Raw genomic sequence first — 26897 nt, 5'->3', positions numbered from 1 at the left:
TTGGTACACGTGAGGAGCTGGATAAATCAGATAGATCGTCCCTCAATTGTTTGAGGTCCTGGGACAGTTTTTTCACAGCTGAGATGATGGAAGGGTTGAGATTGTCTTCGAACTCTCGGAGTTTATGAACCATTTCATCCACTGTTAGTGGTACTATGTCATTCCAGGTTACTGTTGCCAATGAATGGGCATATGATGACGGTGCATTCCGTGTAAGTTTTCACCACATGGGTCGTGTACATTCAACTTCATCTGGATCTATAGGTGTATCCCCATTATTCGGCTTGATGTGATAGATCATCTCTACGATGGCTGATTCCCTCAGAGACTGGATGCCTTTGTCTATAGTAGTCCACTTGGCCGAACGACTCGTAACATCGTCCTTGTACGGAAACCTTTCTTTCACAGCTGCCAAGAGCCTCCTCCAAAGGCTGAGGGACTTTTTCTCTCTTGCAATTGCTTTGTCAATTCCCCCTTCTCTAGCAAGTGATCCCAGCTGCTTGGCTTCTGCACCTTCTAGTTCGTGACCATCGGCCCCATTGTCCCAGCATCGGAGTAACCAGGTGATGATGTGCTCCCCTGCTTGACGGGTAAAATCTTTTCGCATATTCCGCAGCTCGGTTGAGGTCCGAGGTCGAGAAGTTACCTCTTCTTCTTCTTCTTCGTCATGTGATGATGACTCCTGATCAGATTCTGGACCGGGTGGTGAATTCATTGGTTCTTCATCTCGCTTCACCCTTTTTGCCTCCTTTTTGCTTGTTCTCTTGCATACAGGGGCAACCGATATTGGTACGAAGTGGTCCTCTGGTTTGGCTGCAGTGATTATCACTGTGGTTTGAGTAGCAACTGTACTTGTTGCTGGGGGTCGTGCAGCTGCTGTGCTTGGAGCTGGGGTAACCGCGCTGTTGCAGTTGAAGTTTGAGCAGCTGCTGTACTTGCCGCTGGGGTAGCTGCGCAGTTCATTGCAGCCAAAGTTTGACTAGCGACTGTTGCTTTGCCCTCAGATCCGCCGACATTCTTTTCCTTTTGAAGGTGCTGGATAGTGTTGAACAAGGCCCTGTAAGCATAGGCCAAGCCCCAGCAGGTTGCCATGATTTGTCCATCTCTGGTATGGCCAGAATGACCACACACCTCATTTAAGTGTTTTACTAATTCTTCTGGATTTTGCAGTTGTTCGGTAGTGAAATTCCAAAGTACTGGAGGGGCCCACTGACCTAGATACTTGCCCATACTATCCCACACACCCTGCCACTCATGGCTGTCCAGCCTCAGGGAAAATCTCTCGGCCTTCCTACATCGTCTGACCCCAGACAAGACCCAAACCTGACTCTGCTTAACTCTTGAAATCAGTAGTGGGCAAAACACACTCTGTATGCGTGTTAGCATGGTGATTCCCATCACCATCAGCAAACAAGTCTCAACAGCATTAAAAGGCCATTCAAAAAATTCAAAACTCTTAAATGTAAATGGTCTGGTGGGACGACTGGGACGGTAAAAGGATGTCTCCTTTACAGGTTGAGCACCTGAGAAGGAGAAAAAAGATGTGTAATTGCTAAGCACCTCCATCATATACCTCCCAAAGTATAAAGGTGGTGACCACACTGGGAACATAAGCCAGATCAGTTTCATGATCAATGATTCTATTGTATTACAAGTCATTACCATAAAGTACAATGGGACAAAAACCTTAGCCCAAGCCCCACACTTGAAAAACACTAATACAGCAAATACCGGATGGACGTAAGGTACGATATACTGAAACTGTGAGATCAAGAGGAACAACCTTGAGAGCCAATAAATCAGCATTGTGACGAGTGACTATCAATCCAGTCAGATCTGTTCTTATCTCAACCCCTCGTGCCCCGCGTTGGGCGCCAAAAATAACTGTCGTGGTTTAAACCCAGTCAGGTAACTTGTTCACTCACTCCCAGTGATTGGTGCCGAGCTGACAACAATCGAGGTCCGTGTCCCGTCCCCCCCCGGGGTTCTCCCCTTCCCCACTCCTGGAGGAACGGGGAGGGGGATCGAAAAAGTGCAACTCCCACGGGTTGAGACAAGAACAGTCCAGCAACCAATGTACACAAATCACCACCGCTACTATCAACTACAACAATGATAAAGGAAAATAACAAGGGAAGAGAATACGATACCACCGGCCAAGAAAACGAGTTCCACTCGGAAGCCCATGTCCTTCCGGGTAACTCCCAGTCACCCCTCACCCCGGCCATGACGTGCTGTGGTATGGAATACCTCCCTGGCTAGCCCAGGTCAGGCGCCCCGTTTCTGCTTCCTCACAGCTTCCCCTCCTCCCTGGCAGAGCATGAGCCTCACAAAGTCCTTGGTCAGGGTAAACATCACTTAGCAACAACTGAAAACATCGACTTCACCAACACTGTTCTCAGGCTGGAAGTCAAAACACAGCACTGCACCAGCTACCACAAAGGAAAAACATGACTGCTACTGCTGAACCCAGGACACCAGTTCTTAAAGGGAAACGATGGAATTGGTTATGTGGAAAAAATGCTGGAAGGGGGCATGCATCTTAGATGCTGTGGTACCCAATTTTAACCAGCCTGTCTAGAGTGGTATTACAAAACCAAATGGCTCTAGAGAAGTTATTGGCATCACAAGGAGGGGTTTGTTCCATAATCAGTGAAAGCTATTGTTCCTATATAGACCAAAGTTGCAGAATCAAAACAGATCTGGAGGAAATTTGGAAACAAACTAAGATATTTCATGAAATGGCCATGGATGACGCCTCCTGGAGGTTTGAAGAAATATGGAAAAAGTTAGCTTCATGGTTACCCAATCTCTCCTGGTTGAGGCAACTGGTTGCAGAAATATTGATGTTAATTATTTTAATATTGATTACTTGTGGTATGATACAATGTTCCCTCTGGTATTGTAAACGGTCTATGATTGGAAAAGGAATGAAATTAAGCACCAAGTAGAAATAGGAAATTATTTCAGAAAAAATTTTGATGGTAATGGTAATATATAAAATGTTGCAAAAGAATTTGCAAAAGGACAGAAAAAGGGGGCAATTTGAAACAAGGGGGCAGAAAATCACAAAATGGAATATTAAAACCTTTAGAATTAGATTTAAGTAATGTTAAGTTTGATGGCTTTGTAACAGTAGCAATGGAAAATTACTGAGGTGCATGCTACATAGAAAAAGAATAGAGTACAGCTAGAGAACATACTGAGAATTCTTGCACAATATAAATCGTTATAGTTGTGACATAGTTTAAGAAAAACAGTCTAGAAGAACAGGACACAGGGATAAGGAGTATCTGGGAACCGCATGTGTCCAGGATGGGCTACAGTTAAACTAACTGGTAAGTAGGAGGATAGGAGGATTATTATGTCCCTGGTGCTAACGAATCAATTAAACTGGTATGAGCATCTACTGTGTGTGCTTCAAAGGCTGCCAGAAGTGATGAAGATTGTTGGAAGGAGTAAACGACCCTCAGAGACCACCACCACAATTCTGTACGCATGTGGGAAACTTCCTGGAAAATGATGTAATCCATACATAGCCTCATGGATATGTATGTATGCCCAGTGGCTATAAAAGGATGGCTTGTGTGGCACTGGGGAGACACACGTTAGGAGGAGCTAAACCCCGTGTCTCCCGGCGTCGCAATAAAGAATACCTTCTTGTCAGCTTGAAAATTTTGTTGGCAAGTTTGTTCCTGGAGTTTTCTTTGTATCAGTAGACATGTAGAAATTCACATCTGGTCAGATGAATTTGACATCCAGTTTTCAAACTGAAAGTAGTTTTAATTACAGAAAAAGCTAATATGCTGAAAAGATCTTGCTCATTGTGGGAAACTGGCATAGAGCCTTCTGACTGTTTATTTTTATTTTCAACTCACTTGTTTAATATAGTATGTAGTATTTGAATGTATACATGGACAGGAAGAGTCTATAAATCATAACAATATTTTCTGTCCTAAGAATCTCTGGAGAAATCCTTAGTGCATTGTGTGGTTGCCGAATATGTTGTTTGGAAGCTGAGTTTCAGTAGTGATGCTTAGGGCCTTAAGGAAGTTCATTTTAGCTATGTAAGGTAGACATGCACACAAATATCATTATTCAATAGTTATTAGAAAATAATTAAAAAAATATGACTGTGAAATCATCTTAAACAATTCTGTCATTGGACCAATGTTCCAAACATGAAATGCAATCTTTAATTCATTTCAATGTGAAATTAATTTTGAGTGATGTACAGTTGACAGGAATGGATATTGATTTGGTAAATTCAACGAAGACTGAAAAGCCATTATGAAAAAGGGAGTCTTTAACATCATCTGGTCTGATAAAGACAGAGGATTTTGACAAATTTCAGTCAGTTGCATTTAAATAAACTATTGAAAGGGGAGCTAGCTCTAGAAAACCCTTGAGTGGGTTCAGAAAGCATTCTAATCCCAGGATTCAAGGGAGTGTGGAACTGGTTGCCAAGTTATGGAGTAAGGAGGAGAAACTTGGCTTTTAATTTTTTTTTTTTTTTTAATTTTATGGAACATTAAGCTATTTGACTTCTAGAAAAAAAATAGAACGGTCAATTCAGCTATCTTCCCTTTCTGTAAAAACAAGAACTCATATTCTAGGAGCAGGACTAGTAAACTAGGAAAAAAGAAATGTTAATTTAATACAGAATTGCCAAGAAGTGAATTAGTCAAAGAACTGTGAGATGTGCAAAACAAAAGTCGGTTGGGGTTGTTTGGGGTTTCTTTTGTAAATGTCTTATATCTCAGTGCTAGAGGTCTTGCTAAAAAATGAGAAGAGTTGGAACTGAAATCACCATACGTCCTTCTGTCCCTGCCCACTCCCCCATCATTTTTCTGTGCTTTATCTCAGTTTAAAAGCTGCTGAATTAGCTATGATCAGGTAACATGTGACAGCAAACAGTATATATTCCACTTTGACAAAGGAAGTAATATCACACAGTGTCCTGGGTTCAGCAGTAGCAGTCATTTTTCTCCTCCTTGGTAGCTGGTGCAGTGAAGTGTTTTGACTTTCGGCTCGGGAACAGAGCTGATAGCAATGTTTTGGTTTGGCCAAGAACTTTGTGAGCCTCATGCTCTGCCAGGGAGGAGGGGAAGCCAGGACACCTGACCCAAACTGACCAAAGAGGTATTCCATACCACAGCACATCACGCCCAGGAGGTAACTGGGAGTTAGCTGGAAGGGCTGGGAGACTGCAGGGTTGGAGGAGGTATCGGTCAGAGCTTGGTTGGGCTGGGGGGGGGGCGAGTTATCAGTCAGTTGGTGATGAGGTGTTGTATTCTCTTCCCTTGTTATTTCCTTTATCATTATTATCATTATTATTGGTGGTAGCAGTAGTGATTTGTGCTATACCTTAGTTACTAAACTGTTTTTACCTCAACCCGTGGGAGCTGCATTCTTTTCGATTCTCTTCTCCATCCCTCCAGGAGTAGGGGGAGGGAAAGAAGGGGGGGAGTGAGTGAACGAGTTACCTGACTGGGTTTAAACCACGACACACAGTTATGAATAGAGGCTATAAGCCATATGAACACAATCGATCATTCCATCTTCAGAAGCAAATTTTGAAAAAGTTGTCACACATAATCTGGTTTCAATGCAATGCCACAGCAGGCAAAGATAACTTGTTCCTTCTATCTATTCTTCCTATTAATTTATATTCCTTCTACTATTCTATTATTTTATATTCTTCCTGTTTTTCTATACCTATTCTTCCTTTTACATATAATTGCAAATATTTACTAGGAGAGAAAAAAGTTGTAATACTAGTATAGTTTGATTTCTTGGAATTCTATACGTAAATTAGATGGTAACACTGCAGGAAGGATATTGAAACAGTTAAAGAGGTTTCAGAGAAGAGCAGTGAAAGTGATTAAAGTATTGGGACCCATGCCTTAAGAGAAACTGTCAGAAACCAATTCTGTTGTGAAGTAAGTCATCATCACAAAAAGGATATGATGACATTACAAACACCTGCATGGATATAGAAATCTGAGGAAACTGCAGTTAACCATAAATTTCAACACTTGTATTGTTTCTACTGTATTATTGTCTTAAATGTTATGTACTAAACAAAAGAATACAAAACTGTCTCTCTGGATGAGATAGTAATTAAAAAAAAGTAATAAGTTACTGAGTAGGAATTTTTAAAGAGGACAAGAGAATGACGGTGAATTTTTTTTCCTAGAAAGTTTCCTGAGAGCTTAATTTGCAGCTGAGTTATTTATTCAGCTATTTAAAAGCTGAAAGCAAGAGAAAAGAAGTTATTTATCACTTGACAAATTGAATCTCAAAATTGGAGATCATAAATTTTCATCTGCAAAAATAAACTAAACAACAAAAACAAATATAGGAAAACCCAGAACACAGGAAACAAATACAAAATCCTGAAAGATTTTGAGGCACCTCTTAAAAATGAGTCAGGTATAATGAGAAAAATGAGGAAGAGGTTTATCTGAAAGGCCTATTTATGTTGCTGAGGTATAGAAATACCCTTTGGTTTATAGAAATTCACTCAATTTGGAGCTTCAGCTTTGCTTTTGCAGCACAGCTTTTCTAGTTTGATGCACTCAAATTCTGAACAGGAGGTCCCAAAGAAGTGACCATGGTTGCCTATGCAATTAGGGAAATCAGCAATGATTCTCTGGTCACGGAGATTGTTCCTAGGAAGTGCTCCAGGTGAGATGCTCTGCCAGTGGAGCTAAAGACAGCTGTTGGATACAAATCTGTCACCACGGCAGCTTAGAAATCAAGTGTGAAAATTTAATCATAGCACTTTGTGTATGAAAAGTAATGCTCAACCAGGCAGGCATTACAAAAATTAGGGAATAATTTTATCCTGTCCTTGTCTGTGAAGAAAACAGAAGTCTGGATTGCCCATAAAATAAAAAATGTTTTTCAAAGGCAAATTAAAGCTAACCATATAGAGCTACTGATAATATGTGCTAACCAGGGTGATAAGTAATCACTGAAAATATTCTCAGTAATTACCAAATATTGTAATTAACTCTAAATTTTACCCAGAGGGTTGTGTTTTGCTAAAAAATAAGCTTTTCCTTTAAACCCTAGCTATTGATGTGAGGAACAGAATCATAAGGTAAAAGTAAGAAAATTTGTGGGCTGAGATAAAGACAGTTTAATAAGGAAAAACAGAATACATGAGCAAGAAAAATAAGGAATTGATTCATTACTTCCCATGGGCAGGCAGGTGTTCATCCATGTCCAGGAAAGCAGGGTTCTACCACATGTGATGGCTGCTTGGGAAGACAAACACCATCAAATGAACATCCTCCCTTCCTCCTTCTTCCTTGCATCTTTTAGTGCTGAGCATGATGTCATATGTCACGGGATATCCCTTTGCTCATTTGGGATCAGCTGATCCAGCTATGCAACACCCAATTTCTTGTGTAATCTCAGCTGACTTGTTGTCAGGGCAGCACGAGAAGCAGATAAGACTTTGATGCTGTGCAACCACTGTTCAGCAATAACTGAAAAATCAACGTTAACAAACAACACTGGTTTCATCATGAAACTATAAAATGTAGCCCCATACTAGGTACTATGAAGAAAATCTATGCCAGCCAAAATGAGCACACATCATAAGTCAGTCATGAGAACATGCTTTGCTTCAGCTCTGTCAATATAGTGCTGTTTGTTTTTTTTGGTTTGGTTTGATTATTTTTTTCCTTATGTTTATTTTTGCAGAACTAAATTTCTAGAAGAAATTAAATGCAAACAATTGTGGAAGGAAGGTATAGTTAAAGGATATACAGGAGCCTCTGGTGAAGTGGCTTAAGTGCTGTTCTGGTTACCAGCTTGTTCCCTTCTGCTCTGCAGTGGAACTATATTGTGTTGATCCTCTAATTTGTGATAGAGGACTAATACTACTTTTAACTAAATTTTCAGTTGGCAACAGTGGTTGAAGACAAAGGCCTTTAAATTGTAAGAAAGCTATGCTACCAGTTCTTTTCCCTTGTTTTCCTTATGCTTACAAATTTTGGTCTTAATACCATTTATTTTTGCTAGTATTATCAAAAAATGTTGCATTAATTTGCATCACTTAAAGATTCCCCTTAAAGAATCCTCTGAAATTAATAGGATTTGATTTCTTATAGTTCTACATGCAAGCTAATATGATCCAATTGTCATTGCTTCTGTACATAGTGTGAAATTATAATTACAGCTAGTAAGTAGAGCAAGAAAAGCAAATACATCTAATTTTCATGCAAGCTTTATGTCTACCTTTTTTTTTTCTATTAAATTCAGTTTAAACAGATAATTCTTTCTGTTCTGGCAGTACTACAAAGCATGAGGGAGCAGTGAATAATACTGAATACGATTTGGAATACATCAATGTTCATACAGTAATGTGTCATAGAGACAATTCTAAGCAAGCCCAGATAAAACTGGATGCTACTTAACCTACCTTAGTCCTCATACCTAGGCTGATTTATGGATATGCAGCACCACAGTGTAGCAATAGGGCAAAGTTTTGCAGGTTTAAGCCATTCTAAACTTCTTTTACCCAGTTATGTACAGATTAAAAAAAATTGGCTTTGGTGAATATGATAGTTTTTATGTATTATTCAGTCATGTTTCTCCTAAGATGAAGCTAAAGAGCAGTGATGAAGAATCTGTATTTTCTTTGCTGTTGTTGTACATCAGATCAGGCAGAGCCATTTAGGATAGAGACTGTATTAGAGAAACAAACATAGAATCATGTAATCAGCTTGGTTGGAAAACAGCTTTAAGATCAAGTCCAACCATTACTCCAGGACTGCCCCTAAACCATGTCACTGAGGGCCTCATCTACATGGTTTTTGAACACTTCCAGGGACGGGGGACTTTGCAGAGCATTGTGGAGCAGGCATTTACTTCTTCAGTCTAGGAAAATGAGTTGTCAGAATAGCAAAGACTTGAGGTGGAGGAGGGGGGAGCTTTGCTGAAATGAGGTCCTTGAAGACAGAGTAGGCTTAGATAAAGTACACTTAGTTTATAGAAAAGTGCTGGCAGATCTACTTCAAAAGTTTGTTTCTCAGAGAAAAACTTTGGTATCAGTGCTCTACAGGTAGACAATTTATCAATGCATATCCACTCCACAATTTAAAGCTCAACCTGTTTCCTGATCTTGAGCCTAATAATTCATCCAACAAATCTGTAAAACATTCTACAAAATAACAGTTACTCTACTATTCCTTAGCACTGTAAAAAACTATGATAGGTTGATTTTAAACTGACTAATTAAGTTTTTGTTATCAAGACATTATCTTAGTCTGCAGTCTACTTAAATCACATGAAGCAAACAGATGTATTAGAATAAATAGATCTTTCCTTTCAGACTGTTACTGTCATTCAAAGAAGTACTGTGAAAAATCTTCTGTAACGTATTTTTCAGGCAATTTTTTCTCAATAATGACAGTATAATAAAGTGATTTGTTCAATGATGATGGTCCATTCATTTATAGAAGAAATAATTTGATTCGAGATTGTCAAAAGTGACTAGCTAAACAAACTTTGACACAATGTGATTTCAGAAACTCCAGGAAAAGCTAACTTTAAAAAATGAGCTCTTTATATCACATGAGAGTGCACTCTGAGGCTCCAAATTCCAGAAGCTTTCACCTTCCTCTTAAGCAGACTGTTAAAAAGAGCCAAAATTAAGATGGCTGTCAGTCCCAATATTCTTGAATGCAGACCAGACAGAGGAAAGTAAAGATTTTTACTGGACAATTGCATAGATTTGCATTGTATCCTGATCTGAGTGAAAAAAAGTAGATACTGTTTCAAGTTCAGGGCAAAGAACAGTGTCAGTCAGTGGGGCAAAGAAAGAAGAAAAAGAGGTTGTTCAGAACTAGAATTGGGAAGGACTGCTGAAGCCTCTGCTCCTGAAGGGAAATTGCTCTCCTCTGATGTATCAGCAATAAGAGTGGAGAGAGAAAGAGCTCTGTTTCAGAACAAGCAGATTTGCTGTGAATCCAGGCTGATTGCAGAGACAAAAGAGGGGAAGTAAAATCCTGCCTGCTTGCAGAGCAAAGAAAAAAAAAAAATAAAACCACCAAAAAAACCCCAAGCAACAGGAAAACTGCAACACCACTTTATCATTTCACCTTTAGTACTTGATCCTGATTATCATTCTGTGCACAAGGTCAAAAGCAAAGGGCAGTGAAATCTGTAGGAGATGGTAAGTGTTAAGGGGTGATTGTACTTTAGCAAACCGAGCTAACTTCAAAATGGCAGTAGATAGCCTCCCAGTGTATTGAACACTGAGTCAGTGGAAAAGAACTCTGCAGATGTCAACCCAGGATCCAATTTACACAAGGAAAATGGGGAAAATACCTCCTATGGAAATTTTATTCTGCTGCATTCACGGAGCAATGTGGTAGGGGCTGTCATTCATATCAAGACAAGGCCTGCAGAAATAAACTAATTAAAGATATAATAGATTTATTGAATTTATGGATTAATAATATTTCTGGAGGTTTTTTGTTTGTTTGTTTGTTTTTAATATATTTATTGTTCTGTGAAGATCCGTTGAGTAATAGACTGGAGATTATTAGTACCCCAGTACTTTGATTTCATTATTTAAAAGGTGTGCACAAGGGGTTTTTTAGCTGAAACAGCTCCAAATTGTCATTAAAAGGTTAGGTACAGACTTTTTAATTGACATTTTTGTAGCAATAGCACAAGGGTTAATGGTTTTAAAATAAAAGAGGGTACATTCAAACGTGATATCAGGAAGAAACTTCTTGATAAGGGTAGTGAAACACTGGACCAGGTTGCCCACAGAGGTGGTAGGTGCCCCATCCCTGGAAATATTCAAAGTCAGGTTGGATTGGGCTCTCAGAAACCTGATTTAGTTGAATATGTCCCTGGTTATTTCAGGGGGATTGGACTAGAAGGTCCCTTCCAACTGAAACTATTCTGTGATTCTGTACTTTCATAAAAGTACTTAAGGATTTTTAAGGAGAGCATGGGAGCCTATTAGGTATAAAGATAACAGAAAGAAATACTGCAGGAACCTTGTTTCTGTTCTCGTATCTGTGGATAAAACTACGGATTAGACAATGCAAAGACAAAGTAGGAGTTTTAAAAAGAGAAAATGTAGAAAGAACAAAAAAAGCCCAATACGAAAGTCCATTTTTAAAACAGTGGTAATGCAAGGTAAGCTTGTTAGCATCACTGGAGTAATTCATAAACCTTTTTGTAAAAACTCTAAGAGTAACAGTAAATATTAAAGCAATTTTGAGCCTTCAAAAGCTTTTGGATATATATATATATAATTTATGGAAGTGTGCTTGAAATTTAAAACCAGCCAATAATAATAATTAGTCCCTTTTTAATATTAACTCTTTCTATTTGCTTATTCATTTTCAAAATAGTTATTTCCCATCTAACTACACGTTGGTCAGTATGTTTAGTAATTATACTGAAATAAAAGCCTTATGTATACCAGACTGAGATTTTTTAAAGAAGCTGGATACAGTAAAAGGAGAGAAAGCTGATTTCTTGTCACAAAAATTGCTGAGGTTTAAGTTGCTGACAGCCCCTTTAAAAAGAACAAAGAATGGCATCAGGATGTGGCTGAAAAACCACACATTGTGGGGATCAAAATTACATTAGATGGAAGAATACATTAAACAGATTTTGAATGGTGTTAATTCCCTTCAGACTCAGTGAAACTGAAAACAAATTAATTTTAAAGTCAATTGCATCCAATGTTAGTCACATGATCTGTGGTAGGTGTTATCGTTGATTGTGAAAACAGAAACTGAATGTATGTTTAATTTAGTGCCTTTGTCCTCAGGGAAATCCCAAGGAAGAACATTTTGTTCTCAAGTGTCCTTTTCAGTTTACAACAAAACCCAGCATGACTGTTATTCTAAACATCCACTGGCAGGGTGGAGGAGAAACAGTGAAAACAGAATTAGCTTAAGAGAATGTTAATGCCCAGGGTTCCGGATTTTGGCATTGATACTGTAAAGATTTGCACCAGAGCTTTACTTTATGCCTTGCAAGAATTCCTGGTTTTAGAATTTAGGTGAACTTTTCAGAGGGCATAAAGTTAAGTGAAGATGCAAAGTTTTGCAGAATAACGTGTTTGGTTGCCTGTGCCTGTTTTTGTTTTGGTTTTATGTTTTTTTTTTTTTGTTTTCAAGTTGTAGCAGACCATTAGGGTGGATGTCTGATTGAAAGTGCAGTGTATCTGACTTAAAGCATAGCTTTGCTTTTTTTCGCACCTCAGATCTGCACTTCTTATTTGTTATAAAGTGTATTTCTGTGGGTTTCAAAGTAGCTTTTTTCTTGATTAAACTTTTTCAGCATTTATTGCTTTGGGATTTTTTTTTTTGCAGGCAAGATTTCAGAGGTATTCCAGTGGAAATATAGCTGAATAATTTTTAAGCAATTAAAATTATCTCAATATTAACCAGAAGCGTTATTAATCAATTTCTGAAAACATTTCCCTCATATTTGATGCCAGTGATAAAAAAAAAAAGAGTCAATATATATCTCTTCCTAAATCTGAAGTCTAAAACTTGACTTAGAGTTGCTTAGTTTCTTTTTATGTCTGTATAAATGGTAACTAGCTGAGATACAAGATATGCATTGAGTCCCAATCTGACTGACTGAGCTACACTTCTTGGATCCAGAATTTTTTTTAATGCATTGAGACCTTTCTTACTAAGGTGACTGTCCTAAATAATGTACACTGCGGATATTAGTTGGAATGAATCATATTAATGTATGTCAGTTGATATGGATCTTCATTGACAATGGCACCACAGTTTACAAGCTTTTCTTCTATGAAATAAAGGAAGGACTTTTTCCACTTTATTTGCCTCGGAAATACTGCATGATGTAATCACGGTTACTTTGTAAAGATTTGGGCATAGCTGTCTTGTCAGATAGGTTATTAGATAGGCTAATAATTGGCTAGGTACGTGTTTCAAGCTGGTGATTCCTCATTGGTAGCGGTGTAGTACACACAGCAGTGTATGCAATGCACAGACTTAGAGTGGTTACTCTTGCCTGTAATTGGTAGTATTAATCACATTTTTTGATAGGTACAGCTTCAAGTGAGAAGGCTTGCAACAGGTTGAGAAACTAAAAGGCTGTTCTCAATAATTAATTATATATTTACATCTGCTACTTTATTACTAGTGATGCTTTTCTTGCAAACTAGACATACTGGGATAGAAAGTAAGCATACGCCAGAAGTATCACTACAACAAGGCTATGCTTAGATTAAACACCACCTATGGTGTGTTTAAGTTTACTTTCCTTTTTGGCTTCAATTACAATTTTAATACCTGAGATACCTATCTTTATTCAGCAGGCTGATGAAAAGTTTCTGTGTAATTTTGTTTAGGCAGCTCTGCTTTCTTTACGCTTGCTTGAGGCTGTGTTTTAGGCAAACTTCAGGAGATGGATTGCAACCTGTAAGCCTAAATCTCAATCAGGAATTAAATTACCTTCTTTCAATATCTGGACATATAATCAGCGAGACAGCAGCAGCAACTGAGCTAAGCCTGGGGTTTGAGCTTTAGATCCAAGCTGTACAGGGAGTTCTGAGCCTAGGGACATCTGAGCAGTGGCCCTGGCAGCTCTCAACAGCCAGTCAGAGGAGCTGGGGTCCAGAAACAGGAGCTTCCATGGGAAATTTAAAAGGTGCTAAGGAGCACGACAAACAGGGCATGGCATGACAGTTTATGTCTGCAATCTGCAAGTTGTATCCAGGAAAGTTGTAAGTGTTCTTGGTCTCTGCCACACTGGTGGGCACTGGACTTGGAGCCAAAACCACTGTGCCTGCAGAAGCAGCCCCTGAGAAGTAAGATGCTTCTACTCAGAGTTAGTAAGGAAAGAGGTATCAATACAGGTGTTAGCCTGCAATGGACACCAGATACCTTTTCTGGGGAAAAGACTAGTACCTACGCGCAACACGCGCACAGGTTGAGAATCCGTTGCATCAGTTAGCTGAACTAGAAGAGACAGTTGACAGGCTGTGCAGTATTAGACAGGCTGAAATAGACAGGGATAGATACATAATCTGAGAACTACCTTATTCTTTCTGGATGAAAAAAAAATTAATTTCTGTAATCTGTATATTTCTTATTTCAATTTATATGTATTGCTTCCTATCCTCTTTTTGGAAATAGATTATGCCATATCTCTGTGCATCAATCATTACTAATTCTTTAACCATTATCTTCCCTATATTCCCTTATCTGTACTAAGAATAGCAATTATTCTATTCCTTTGTAGACTTCTGATTGTAGACAAAAGTGGAAGATGCTGGGTAATGAAAGAGGCATAGTGGCCTGACCTAAACTTGAGGACCCTGTTTAAACCTTACAGCTTAATGACATTTGAAAATTTCACTCTAGTGTCAAATAAATTCTGGTGTCCTCAACACAAGAAGAACATGGAGCTGTTGGAACAAGTCTAGAGGGCCACAAGGCTGATCAGGGGACTGGAGCACCTGCTGTATGAAGACAGGCCATATGAAGATGGGGTGGTTCAGGCTGGAAAAGAGAAGGCTGGATGGAGACCTCATAGCAGCCTTCCAGTATCTGAAGGGGAGCCTACAAGGATGCCGGAAAGGGACTCTTCATTAGGGAGTGTAGTGATAGGACAAGGAGTAATGGGTCCAAACTTAAACAGCGGAAGCTTAGGTTAGATATAAGGAAGAAGTTCTTCATTGTGAGGGTGGTGGGGTACTGGAACAGGTTGCCCAAGGGAGTTGTGAATACTTCTACCCTGGCAGTGTTCAAGGCCAGGTTGAAAAAAGCCTTGGGTGACATGATTTAGTGCGAGGTGTCCCTGCCCATGGCAGGGGTGTTGGAACTAGGTGATCTTAAGGTCCTTTCAATGATTCTATGGTAGGAGCTTCTTGCTAAATTCTTTACAGACACGGACAGTTTGACGCGTATCATACTATGAAGGAAATATAGGAAAATAGATAACAGGCTTGTTAGAATTTTCATCTTTATCCTCTGCCATGAATTAAGTCATTGAGATGCTTATATTTAGCACTTTTTAAAAGGAGATTCAGTTGCATTTTTTAGTAGGCAACTCGACAGCTCCAGCTCTTGGTTGTGTTACTTTATCCATTATTCCTTCTTTAATTGCCTTTGGGAATCTTATCAGAAAAGAATGCAGTGTAACAAATGCAAAGAAAATACCCCAATCTGCTTGAATAAAGGGGAAAAAAATTGCAGTATGGCAGATTCTGATGTGAGAATTTGTTTATAGAAATCTCACATAGGTTAGGAGTGAGAAATATTATTTTGAATGGGTTAAGGATATTTTGAATAAAACAAGTTTGCTGATACAGGATAAGAAATGGAAAAATAGATTAGGAAATGGAACTGAAAACAGAATACAGGGAAGACTCAATGCAGAGCTGATGGACTAGGAAGCACTTTGCTGTAATGAATATATCTAAGGGGAGAATGCTGAGCTGATAAATAAGGCAAAATGAAACTTTCTGGTGAATTGAATGAGATCAGACAGAATGAATCTGATAAACCAGTGATAACTAGCAGGGAAAAGATGCTCTGTGTAAAGAAAAGAGTTTGGGAAACAAACTCTTTTGCAGGCGTAAAACAGTGGATTAATTTGGGTACAAATCATAGAATCATTTCTATTGGAAAGAAACTTTAAGATGGAGTCCAATTGTTAACCTAACTACCAAGTCCTTCACTAAACCATGTCCCTAAGTGCCAGATCTACAAACCTGTTAAATACCTCCAGGAATAGTGACTCTACTACTTCCCCGGGGCAGCCTGTTCTAGTGCTTGACAAACCTTTTCATGAAGACATTTTTCCAAAGATCCAGTTTAAACCTCTTCTAACGCAACTTGAGGTAATTTCCTCTTGTCCTGCTTCTTGCTGCTGACACCTACCTCTCTACAACCTCCTTTGAGTTAGTTGTTGTAAGAGACTGTGTCAGTGAAAAATACCATGGAAAAGACAACGTCATCGAAAACCGACGTTGATGACACCACCACCACAGCAGATGTTTGTGCAGGATGTTTGTCTCAGCATTGTTATGGTGGGAAAACCACTAACTGACACCTAGGAACAACAGGGGGAGATCACTCAGAGAAATTTAACCAAACCCCTGTGCATCCACACAGACCACGGGTCAAGGAGATTTAGGGGCCAAGAGGCCCCTGAGGCCTGAGGACCACCTAAAGCTCCGGGAAGACCCCCAAGTGATGGTACTGGGCATATGCACCACCACCAGGTGGAGGATGTGACAGCTCAGGACAACTCTGAAAAAGAACAGCACCAACCAGCATCAGAGAAAAAACATTTCCCCCCACCAGACTTGGAAACTAATTTGACTGTCAGGATGCTGCAACTGCGGGGTGGTAGCTATTGTTGTGAACTCTTTTATTCTTTCTTTCTACTTTCCTTCTTTTCATTCTTTATCTCTCTCTCTTTGGAATTTGCAAATTTGTTTTTGGGCAAACAAAGTTCCTTGTCACTTTACTCCGTTTTGAGTCTTAATTCTGTTCCTAAGAATACAAGCAAAACCACACTCCAGCCTTTGACCAACATGCTATAGTATTCAGGGAACAACTGGTCTTATTAACGATGGAAGTGAAAAAAGCATCAAATACCTCAGCCTTTTCCTCAGCCTATTTCACTGTATCTCCTCCGTATCCAGTAAAGGACGGAGATTCTTTTTAGCCCTCTTTTTGCTGCTCATGTATTTATAGAAAGATTTTTTATTGTTTTTATGGCTTTAGTCAGATTAAGTTCTAGTTGGGCTTTGGCCCTGCTAATTTTCTCTCTGCATAACCTCACAACATCCTTATAGTCCTCCTGAGTGGCTTGCCCCTTCTTTCAAAGGTCAAAAGCTTTCTTTTATTTAATTGGAGTTCCAGCCAAAGCTCTTTTTTCAACCAGGCTGGTTTTCTTTCCCGCTAGCTCATCTTTGCAGCACATGGGTCTGGCCTGCTCCTGAGCTTTAAAGATTGTTTTTTTGAAGAATGTCCAGCCTTCCTGGATTCCTTTGTCCTTCAGGACTGCCTCCCAAGGGACTGACTCAACCAGTTGCCTTAACAGGCCAAAGTCTTCCCTCCAGAAGCCCAGGGTAGAAGTTCTTCTAACCTCCTTCCTTATTTCTCCAAGAACCAAATGTTGTCATTTGGTGATCATTACACCCAAGACAGCCTCCAGCTGTCACAATACCCAGAAGTCCTCCTCTGTTTGCAAACAATAGATGAAAATGTAGGCTGAAGAAAGAAGGTGGAATAGAATAGTAGAATTCTAGAATGTGATGAATAGGCTTTCTGAGTTAAAAGAGGGGGTGAACCCTGAAACCAAGAAGAAAGTGAAAGAAAATTTTAAAGAAAAGAGAATTAATAATAATGTGTAAATAAAGAGAAAACTTCATGTCTTTATGTGCAGGTGTGTGTATGAATTCTTGTATATTTAAAAAGAAAATTCTTTAAAACTGCTTTATCTTCTCCTCTTAAAATCTCTAAATGGCTTAGAAATTTGACATATTAAATGAAAAAGGTGTGTGTGTGTGTTTGTGTTCAGGAACTTTTACAACTGCACAAAATGAAAACGAAAACTCACCATTAAAAAGATTGACACTGTATATGTTACTTAGACCGTAATCAGGTGAGCATATGCTTTTCAGAGACCCCAAGTTGTAACGTATACTGCATGCGGCAAAAGAAGTCTTTTCCACCTCGATCTATTTTGCTACCTTTGTGTGAGTGAAAAAGGCTCCTTAGCTAAACTGTGGGCTACGGTGTTTTTCAGAGAAGAATGTAGTGATATTGGTGAAGCTAAACATTTTCTCCTGTTGTCAAGCCCTTTGACATAATGTGTGAACCATACCAATTTCTGCATTGTGCTAAGACTCTTTTTCCATCTAAAGCACTTTAGAGAGTTTTTGTTCAACCATGGGGCCAAGATTACTCAAGCATATGTTTGGGAGGAAGGCAGTTTTTCTGTCAGCTTCAGTTTTGATACAATGATTGATGAATTGTACTCAGAATAATGCAAATGATACCCTGGTTTCACTATGAGAGTAGACTTGATTTCATTTGGGTAAATCTAAATCCAACAAATAGTGAGATAACAATATCTGAAAAGGTCTAGCGTAATAATCTATGTTCTTTTTCTTCTCTTTGTTGAGCAGAGAATATGTCTGGCTTCTGATGGGGGGGCTGGGGATTGGGGGAAGTTGGGTTTTTTTTTGGCAAATACTCACTAAATACTACATATTGTATGGAATTTAAGGAGAACGGGTTTGCAGTAGTATGACAAGTGTCAGTCACCATTTCAGAACTTTGAGATGACTGACCATCTAGGAAAAGGGGTAATTTAAGATCAACACAGGAATAGGAATAAAAGCTGAGACACATTTTTCTCATCTGTAGCAGTTGTTGTGCCAGAAGATTGATATTAATGTGAAAAAAAATCAAGTATTGCATGTTTCAGAAATAATTCCATCATGTTTCAGTAAGTCTGTCATGCTATTTTTGTTCCAAGAATATGGCTAAATGGGAATTAAAAGCTCCTCTCAAGACAGTGCCATCTAGTTCAAAGGAGAGACTAGTATGGTACTATTTAAAACAATGTGGTGTCAGTTGCAGTTCCCCATGAGCAACAGAAAATGAAGTTGATAATGTGATAGAAAATTAATCTCCTTAGTAATAGCCTAAAATTGTGAAAATTGCCTGCTGCTCAGAGGAAACAAAAAATCTTATCCATGAAAATTTTGCTAAGCCTGGCTAACTGCATCAGTTCAGTATGGATTTCACTCTGGGTATTGTTATATATCTATTTACTTGTTTGTGACATCAAAATATACTGGAAACTAGGCAACTCTCCTTATCAAGGTACAGTACTTTCTGGAAATTATATCCACTGCATATGTGCAAAGGGACATATACAAAAATTAGGTATAAAACTGTGCTTTTCTGTTACTATTGATCATACATCATAAACATTGTCTTGATCAGGTTCTTCTATGCCTATGTAAGTGATAATTTTTATTTAATTTGTTTTAATGAAATCAATTTGTTTGAAAGTATACTTGAGTTTTGTATTCAATTGGAGAATGTAATAAGGGCATTTCCCATCAAAGTTGTTATTTAAACGATTGGGTGTTTTTGTTGTTTTTATTTTGTTTCTCCTGAAATCAATTTAAATGAAAAGAGAAGGGTACTCCTATTCAGTTCCTCCAAATGAAATGCCCATGATTCCTAAAGGGAGAAAACTTTGTCTGATAGGTCATTTCTTAAACTTTAGGAAATAATTCCCAGTTTCATAGACACATTACAGGTACACAGCCATCTTTGTGCATACTCCTAATATTATGAAATGTTAATGCTTAAAAGAGTTCTTTCATAGATCTTCTTTAAAAGCCCAATGAAAACAATAATGTTTGACTTCGAGAGAAACAGAACATATCTCTCACATATTCCTCACAGATTTCTCATTTCAACATCTGAAGAGAAAAATCACTATAAATAAAGATTTCATTTTTAGAAACAGAGCAAATGAGGCAACTGTCATCTCAGTGCAGCTATTGCTAGGCTGCTAACAGCACCTGAACTATTATGAAGCTAGCTTCTATCTCTGTACCATAGAAAACTGTATACAAGTTATCTAGGCACAATGAACATGAATTTTTTTAATAAATTCATCTAGGTATTGAAGAATTGCGGAAAAAGATACCATTAAATTTGAAAGGTAAAGTTGACATAGGAAGAAATGTTTGTGAATTCATAAAGAATTTAGTCTGTAAATTAGAAAAATCTATTTCCAGAATATGAAAGACATGGAATATATTTTCAATATTAACAGCAGAGATATGGAAACACAGTTGCATGTGGGTCTGGAGGACAGAGTCAAAATGAGCAGATTGCATGTCACTCAGGGTAAGGAGATTCTATTTATTTGTTTTCATATTCTTATAATTCCATAAGTATAATTCCACTGTAGTATTTCACTATTTCAGTGCATATGCATTATATCAAATTCATTATTTCAATATGAGATTTACTTTTGTGTTTCTATATTTTAACAATAATAATTATGCATTGAATGTGATTCTTAGGAAAACAATGACAGGAACATATACTGCATAAGACCTTTCAGAATGTCTGTGTGTGTTTTCTCTGGAGCCTTCCTAGAAAATACCACCAATGTTTAAAAGATTTGCAGTGGTGTTCACTGTTCTGGTACAAAAGGTAAAGCAACATGCATGCATAAACCTACGTACAGAGTGCAATTTTGCTGAGATTATTTTGGAGTCCACTGTTACCTGCCTGTTTATTTTATTCACCTCTTCTATCTTGCCATTCATGCAGGAACAGTGCCTGTCGTTTCCTATACATATAGAAATAAAACATAAATATGTCTGTTCTTCTTTGAACTTGCGGATCACTGTCATATATTCAGAAATCATAACAAATTTCTGAGCCCTTCTAAGACCTTTCTTCCTGTGAAACATATTCCTTCTTTAAGAAGATTCCTGAAAGTAAAACCAAATAAATCAGCCTCCCTCCCCCCTCCCCGAAAAAAACACTAAAAACCTCACAAAACAAAAAACAACAAAAAAAACCCAAAACTAAAAAACTGTAGCTATTTTTCAGATTTGATGTAAGATACTCTTTAAAGTTCAGATCAGCCAAAGAATGCTGAAGAAATCTTACAGCACATCAGAATGGTGATCCCTCCAGAGTACCTGACAAAGCCTGCAGAAACCCTTTTCTGGGATCCAAGTTCTGCCAAGGACTTCCAGCCTTGCATTTAATGAGACCTTTCAATACACAGCTAACTTAGCTCTTATTCATGTGCAGTGAATACTTTCTCAGACTTGCACTTTATGAGCTTAGCTAAAAGTCTACTGTGTATTTTCAGTCCATGGTTTTCAAAGGCTTATCATTCTGTCAAATCAAAATGGATTTCCTATAGGATAGTAAAAGGCACCTCTCCTCAATGAAAGTTATTTTGTAAAGCTTCAGCTTTCAAATGAACTTCAGTTCATTTGGCTATACACCCCTTGGAAAATAAAGATTTACTTTTTTTTGTTGTAACACTGAAAAAAAATTCCTTTTTCCTACTTATTTCATGTTCAAATGACTAAGTAATTACTGCAGAAAAAAAATAGATAAATTCTGCTCTGGATAGATAATTCTAGTCTTTATGGAGATTGCTTCTGATAGTCGGGCATGAGTGTGTATCAAGATTAGTACAGAAACTTTTTTTTTTTAATTGTACTAACAGGTGCTATGTCTAATAAATGACAAAAATATATGAATATCCATGTTAAATAACTGAAAGCTCCTAAAATATAGTCTTAGGCTTTATAGTGTGGTTTCTGATGCATATATGAGGAAACTTAGTTTTCTTGCAGAATGTCTTCAGCCATCTATGAAACTGTGTTCCAGCATTGGAAGTGCTGTTTTTCTTGTGGTGCTGGAGAATGTTGCTTCACTCCAACTTAGTCTGTCTAATTATACAGAAGCTCGCTAGATAGAATGGGGTTAAGTGATAATCTTAGAACAGTTACACAGCAATGAGGAAGCTCTGGGTTTAAAATGGACTGCTGATAAGGGGTAAAAAACATAGTCAAATAAGCTAAACAACTGCATGTACAATACTCTGCAAAATAAGAAAGAAAATACTAAAAAAAATAAAAGCACAAAACAAACAAATGCTTATTAATAAGGCAATATTAGTTTTGTGAACAGAATGAAACAGAAATCACCAGGAAAATAGCTAATATTCATGCAATTGCGAGGAAACAAGCAATCGTGTGATTACATATTTAAGAAGAAAATTATAATTCCACATATAAAAGTAAAACATAAGGGTTATAATGCAACTTTAATCTCACAATTTCTCTATAGAACTTGACTTTTAATCTTTAATAATGAAAATGTGCTGAAAGTGTAGGGTTTTGATGAAGTAAACAGAAGATACAGATACATAATGCTGACATTTACAGACAGTAGATACCTTTGCCCCTTGAGCCTGAGTGAGCAAACTCTGTGGAACAGGATGAAGTAAAGAATGGCATGGGAAGATGATTTCTTTATAGAAGCTTGAGTCATTTTCTTCATTGGTTTCACTTTTTTTTTTTTTAATATCATATTGAGAATTCAAGCATTTAATTTTATCCTATGTGTAGGATATGCTTAAATAATCACACCATTGTGTGCTTTCTCTGTTTCCTGACACAATATATGCACAGTATAAATATATATGGATATACATGTGGATTCTTTTTCTGTCCTTGCTTATTGGTCTGTTTCTTTTACCTTATCTCTCTCCTTATCACCATGCGATGATTCTGACAGTTTTCAATTTACTACGTACTATTCCTAGTTTGGAGAAATTGTCAAGAGAATTTCTGATGCCACTGTGCTGATTCCCTGTGAGCCTCTGTCTCCATCATGGGGAGAAAATGTGAAATCAGCATTTGATTGAGCCAGATTTCTGCTCTTTGGCTGTTTAAAAGAATTCCAAATTAGTCAAGTGAGACAAAATGTCTTCTTTGACCTTCAAGACAAACCAGAAGGAATAAAACAAGATCGGTTTTTCACAGTGTCTCCTGAAATGACCTAGATGGTGCTGATAGAGGTGAATCAAGCTGATGCTTTTAAGGATGAGGCTTTCTGCTAATTTATGTTAAGGCAAAATGTTACATACTTGTATAAACAGAAAAGGAAATAGCTTTCTCTGCCAGAGTCTGCCATACCATTTTATATGCACTCAGAGAGGAGGGAGAACAGAGAACTAAAGAAAGCTCTTTCTCCTCATGACTCAATCACAAAATGGCACAGTAAAGGTTTCTAGTCATTTCTGAGCTGACATCTTCTTACAGACAAGTTGCATCAGTCCAGTTTAGGTGCTGGTTGCATTATCATTGCTTGTCTGTTGAATAAAGTGATGCAACTTGAATTGTTATTAATAGCTATGAACTGTTTCAAAACCAAATGGGTAAACAACACTCAGGAAAATATTAGAGAATATTAAGAAATAAGTAGCCGTTTTCAATATCTATTTCTGTACTCAGAGTAGCATTGAGTGGGAAGTTCTCAATATGTTCTGAAAATCATAGTTTTCAAACCAGCTCAAAATAGAGAAAATGAATATTTTAAGTTTTAAGAAAGGCAAGATATGAACATGCAGAAAAAAATAATGGAAAAGCAAGGATCTCAAATGATTACTAAACACATAAAGAAGAAAAAAGTATGCTCATAGGTGGCATGCATTTGGTGGCTTTACTTCTATTTATAATCTATCCCACACTGATTATCCTTTAGCATTCTAAACATGAAGAGTTGTTAACGTGTCCTGACACTATAATTCTTGGTACCAATAATACATACATGTTTTCAACTGGTAAATTCCTTCATAAAATAAAACTACCAAGAAAAAAAAAACAAGATCTGAGTTACTCTTGTCAGTGCATCAAGATGAGCACAGTAGGCTGAGTAGCGTAGTTTGATCTATTCAAGACATGACAGAATGGTCCCAGCATACACACAGAATAAGGAAGTATTTAATATGCATTTAGAAGCACTTAAGGCATATTAGCAATGTTCTTTACTGCTAAGTGAAAATCTCGTATGACAAGTGGCATACCAGGAGTAATATTCTAACATGCTCCCTAGTGTTAACCATTATAAGTTTAGACTGTGCATTTTTGAAGGCCTTAAATATTGTTTACCTTTCCATTTTCAGAAAAGATGGTTGAATTCTTTCTCAAAACAAAATGCTTTGCAAATTAGAGCTTTTTTTATGTTTTCCTTTGTTTATTGTGTGCATGCCACAAGTTGTCAGTATGCCTTAGAATAAAAATAGTAGAGAAGATACTCAGGCCAAATACTAGTTCATGCCAAACTTTTCAAATTAATGACCTGATATTTATGACATTAGGCTTGTCATAAAAATAGTAACTACATGCTCTAAGTATAATGGGTCTCTCCTTTAGGTTTCCTCATATAATTAAAAAATTCCTTCTTTCTGATTTTGGCTTTCATTGTTGCACATCATATTCAACAAGGAAAACATAATGGACACTAAATATAGTACTTTTAAAATAGAGAGGGTGTAAATACTCTCTAAGCTACCATTAATATTAAATACAAATCTTATATAGAACAGAAAAGCCATGGAAGACAGATTATTTTTGCATTGGATTCTAGTCCACTCACAGAGAGAAAGAAGCAGAGAAGGATCTGTAAACAGTCTTTACCTGAAGACTAGATTTCAACCTTATTGAAGTAGGAAGACAAACAGAAAACAAGCCTAAGGCCATTTGCCTTTTTGAAAACAGATTACTTGTAGAATTGTTTTTCTGTTACATGTTCTGTAAGACTCTACATACTGAAGTAGCTATTGATGAGTGGAAATAATATTTAATGATATGTTATGCAGCCTGGATTCAGACTGCTACTACACATTACAGAACTCTGAGGAAAACCACACTTAAGTACTGTTTCCTCATAAGCCCTTTCACTGCATTCAACCTGCCCCACTGTGAATCTGATTGCAATGCAAAGTGGCTGTAGGAGCATCTGAGAAAACTAAACTTCACAGCTGAAGTTTATTTCTAACCATACAGGCTTGACATCACAGAGCTCACCACACTAAAAAGCACACATTAAGCTTGGTTACACTGAAGCTAAGACCCAAATTAGCTTATTTCAAGCCAGTTATTTCTAGACATTTTTACTGTCCCCATTTTGATTTTACACACAGTCAATTTCATTTTCCGGTGAATAGCATTAATGAATTATTTAGTCATGTTAGTGAAGAAAATTATTTGCCTGTCCCAAGAGTTTCTTTGTTGATTCACAAAAAAAGCTCAGGTTTTGCTGGCATTAAAATGATTACTAAATCAAAATGACTGACCAAACATGAATTTCACATTTATAAAATTTGATTTGAAGTGTAACTTAATTTAGCGTAAGTATGATCAGTTCTGCCTTTAACCAGGGAGATAGAATCAAAGACTTCTTCCAGCAGCACTCAGCATTTCTGTCTCACAACATGGCAGTCAATAAAAGATTATCCTTGAAGATATGGAAGTGTTCCACTATCAAATTACATGGTTTGGGTTTGTTTTGGTTTTTTTTTCTGACTGCTGAGGTGAATGTGCAATTGAAATCTGCATGGGGAGTTTTGTTGTTTGGTCTATTGTAACAGTGCCTAAGATAGTAACATCACTGTTCAACACTGATGGTTTTCTGGCATCAGTGGCATTTCAGAGTGGCATTTAGCTTTCTCATAGTGGCATTTCTCTGTTTAATCTACAAATTTACACTATCTTCCCAGTGGCTTATTTCTATTCCCATTGTCTGCTTAGCATTGTTTTTATTTGAATTGTCTGAAATCATAGAACATAAAAGTTATGCATTATGACAATTATTTCATTTTGCCTTTTGTGTTTTCCTCTGTTCATAGTAACTGGTATAGGCCCTTTTGTATGCTTAAAAATTTAATTAGTAAAAAATGTTGGTTTAGTTTTAACATCATGCTCTTGCACACTAATACTTTTATGTCCCTATAGGTCTCCCTGTGGAAGGGCAGCTGCACTACTGCACAGTTTTGGCAAAAGTAGCTGCTAGCATGTCACTTTTGATACCCAAAAAAGTTGTCTTGGCAGCCTTTGCTTTTGGTGCGATTATGCATTTCTACGTGATGACCATTAACATTTTCATGGATTAAGAAGCATAAAACACAATTTGATCCTTAAATCAGATGCTGCTTCTGTTGAGGAAGTCTTCCAGTTGATATCAGATACTCAATAATTCGATGAAACAGGTAGCATTTACTGGAGATACATGGTGTACTAGCAAAACAAACAGGAGACAGCTCCTAAATGGAATGTAGGGCATTCCTGAGTCTGGTCAAGAAATTTATAGATCAGAAAGGAAACATGTGTATTAACTGGACTTTGCAGCTCAGCAGAGTGTACCTGATGGTCATTCACCTGTAAGTACTGGTTCTTTCAGGAATGTTTTGTGGGCCAGTACAGGTCATACCATTTTCACTAAAAATGCCAGTTCTGAAAGTTCTTGCCCTGGTAAATTGGAGCTGAGATTACCTCTGTACAAACAGTAATTGTGTCAAAGGGCAGTATTTGTGAATAAAAATACACTTCACCAGAGTTCAAATGTGTTTTTCTGATTGCTGTTCAGGTACTTATCCTTCCCATGATTTTAAGCTGATGAGGATGATTTCAGTTTCTCTATAAGGCTAAGCTAGTGGTATTGGGAAGAGTGCTTCTTCATGATTTATGATACAGAAACCATTTTGATGATAGTACTTTTCTGGTTTTGATGGGATTTTTTAATGCTTGAGTGTCCTGGGTTTAGCAGTAGCAGTCAATTTTTCTCCTTCTTGGTAGCTGGTGCAGTGCTGTGTTTTGACTTCCAGCCTGGGAACAGTGCTGATAATACCAATGTTTTCAGTTGTTGCTAAGTAATGTTTGCCCTGACCAAGGACTTTGTGAGGCTCATGCTCTGCCAAGAAGGAGGGGAAGCCGGGAGGAAGCAGAGACAGCACACCTGACCCAAGCTAGCCAAAGAGGTATTCCATACCACAGCACATCATGCCCAGGATGTAACTGGGAGTTAGCTGGAAAGTCTGAGAGTCTGCAGGGTTGGAGGAGGTATCGGTCGGTGCTTGGTTGGGTTGGGGGGCGGGGGGGGGGGGGGGGGGGGGGCAAGTTATCGGTTGGCTGGTGATGTATTCTCTTCCCTTGTTTCTTTCATCACTATTATTATCGGTGGTAGCAGTAGTGATTTGTGTTATACCTTAGTTACTAAGCTGTTCTTATCTCAACCTGTGGGAGCTGCATTCATTTTGATTTTCCTCTCTGTCCCTCCGGGAGT

The sequence above is a fragment of the Pezoporus flaviventris genome, unplaced genomic scaffold, assembly GCF_033815535.1.
Source record: "Pezoporus flaviventris isolate CSIRO_AGI_PZ_B2104156 unplaced genomic scaffold, CSIRO_AGI_Pfla_v1 ptg000031l, whole genome shotgun sequence".
Taxonomy (NCBI): Eukaryota; Metazoa; Chordata; class Aves; order Psittaciformes; family Psittacidae; genus Pezoporus; species Pezoporus flaviventris.
This window is presented reverse-complemented; position numbering follows the sequence as displayed.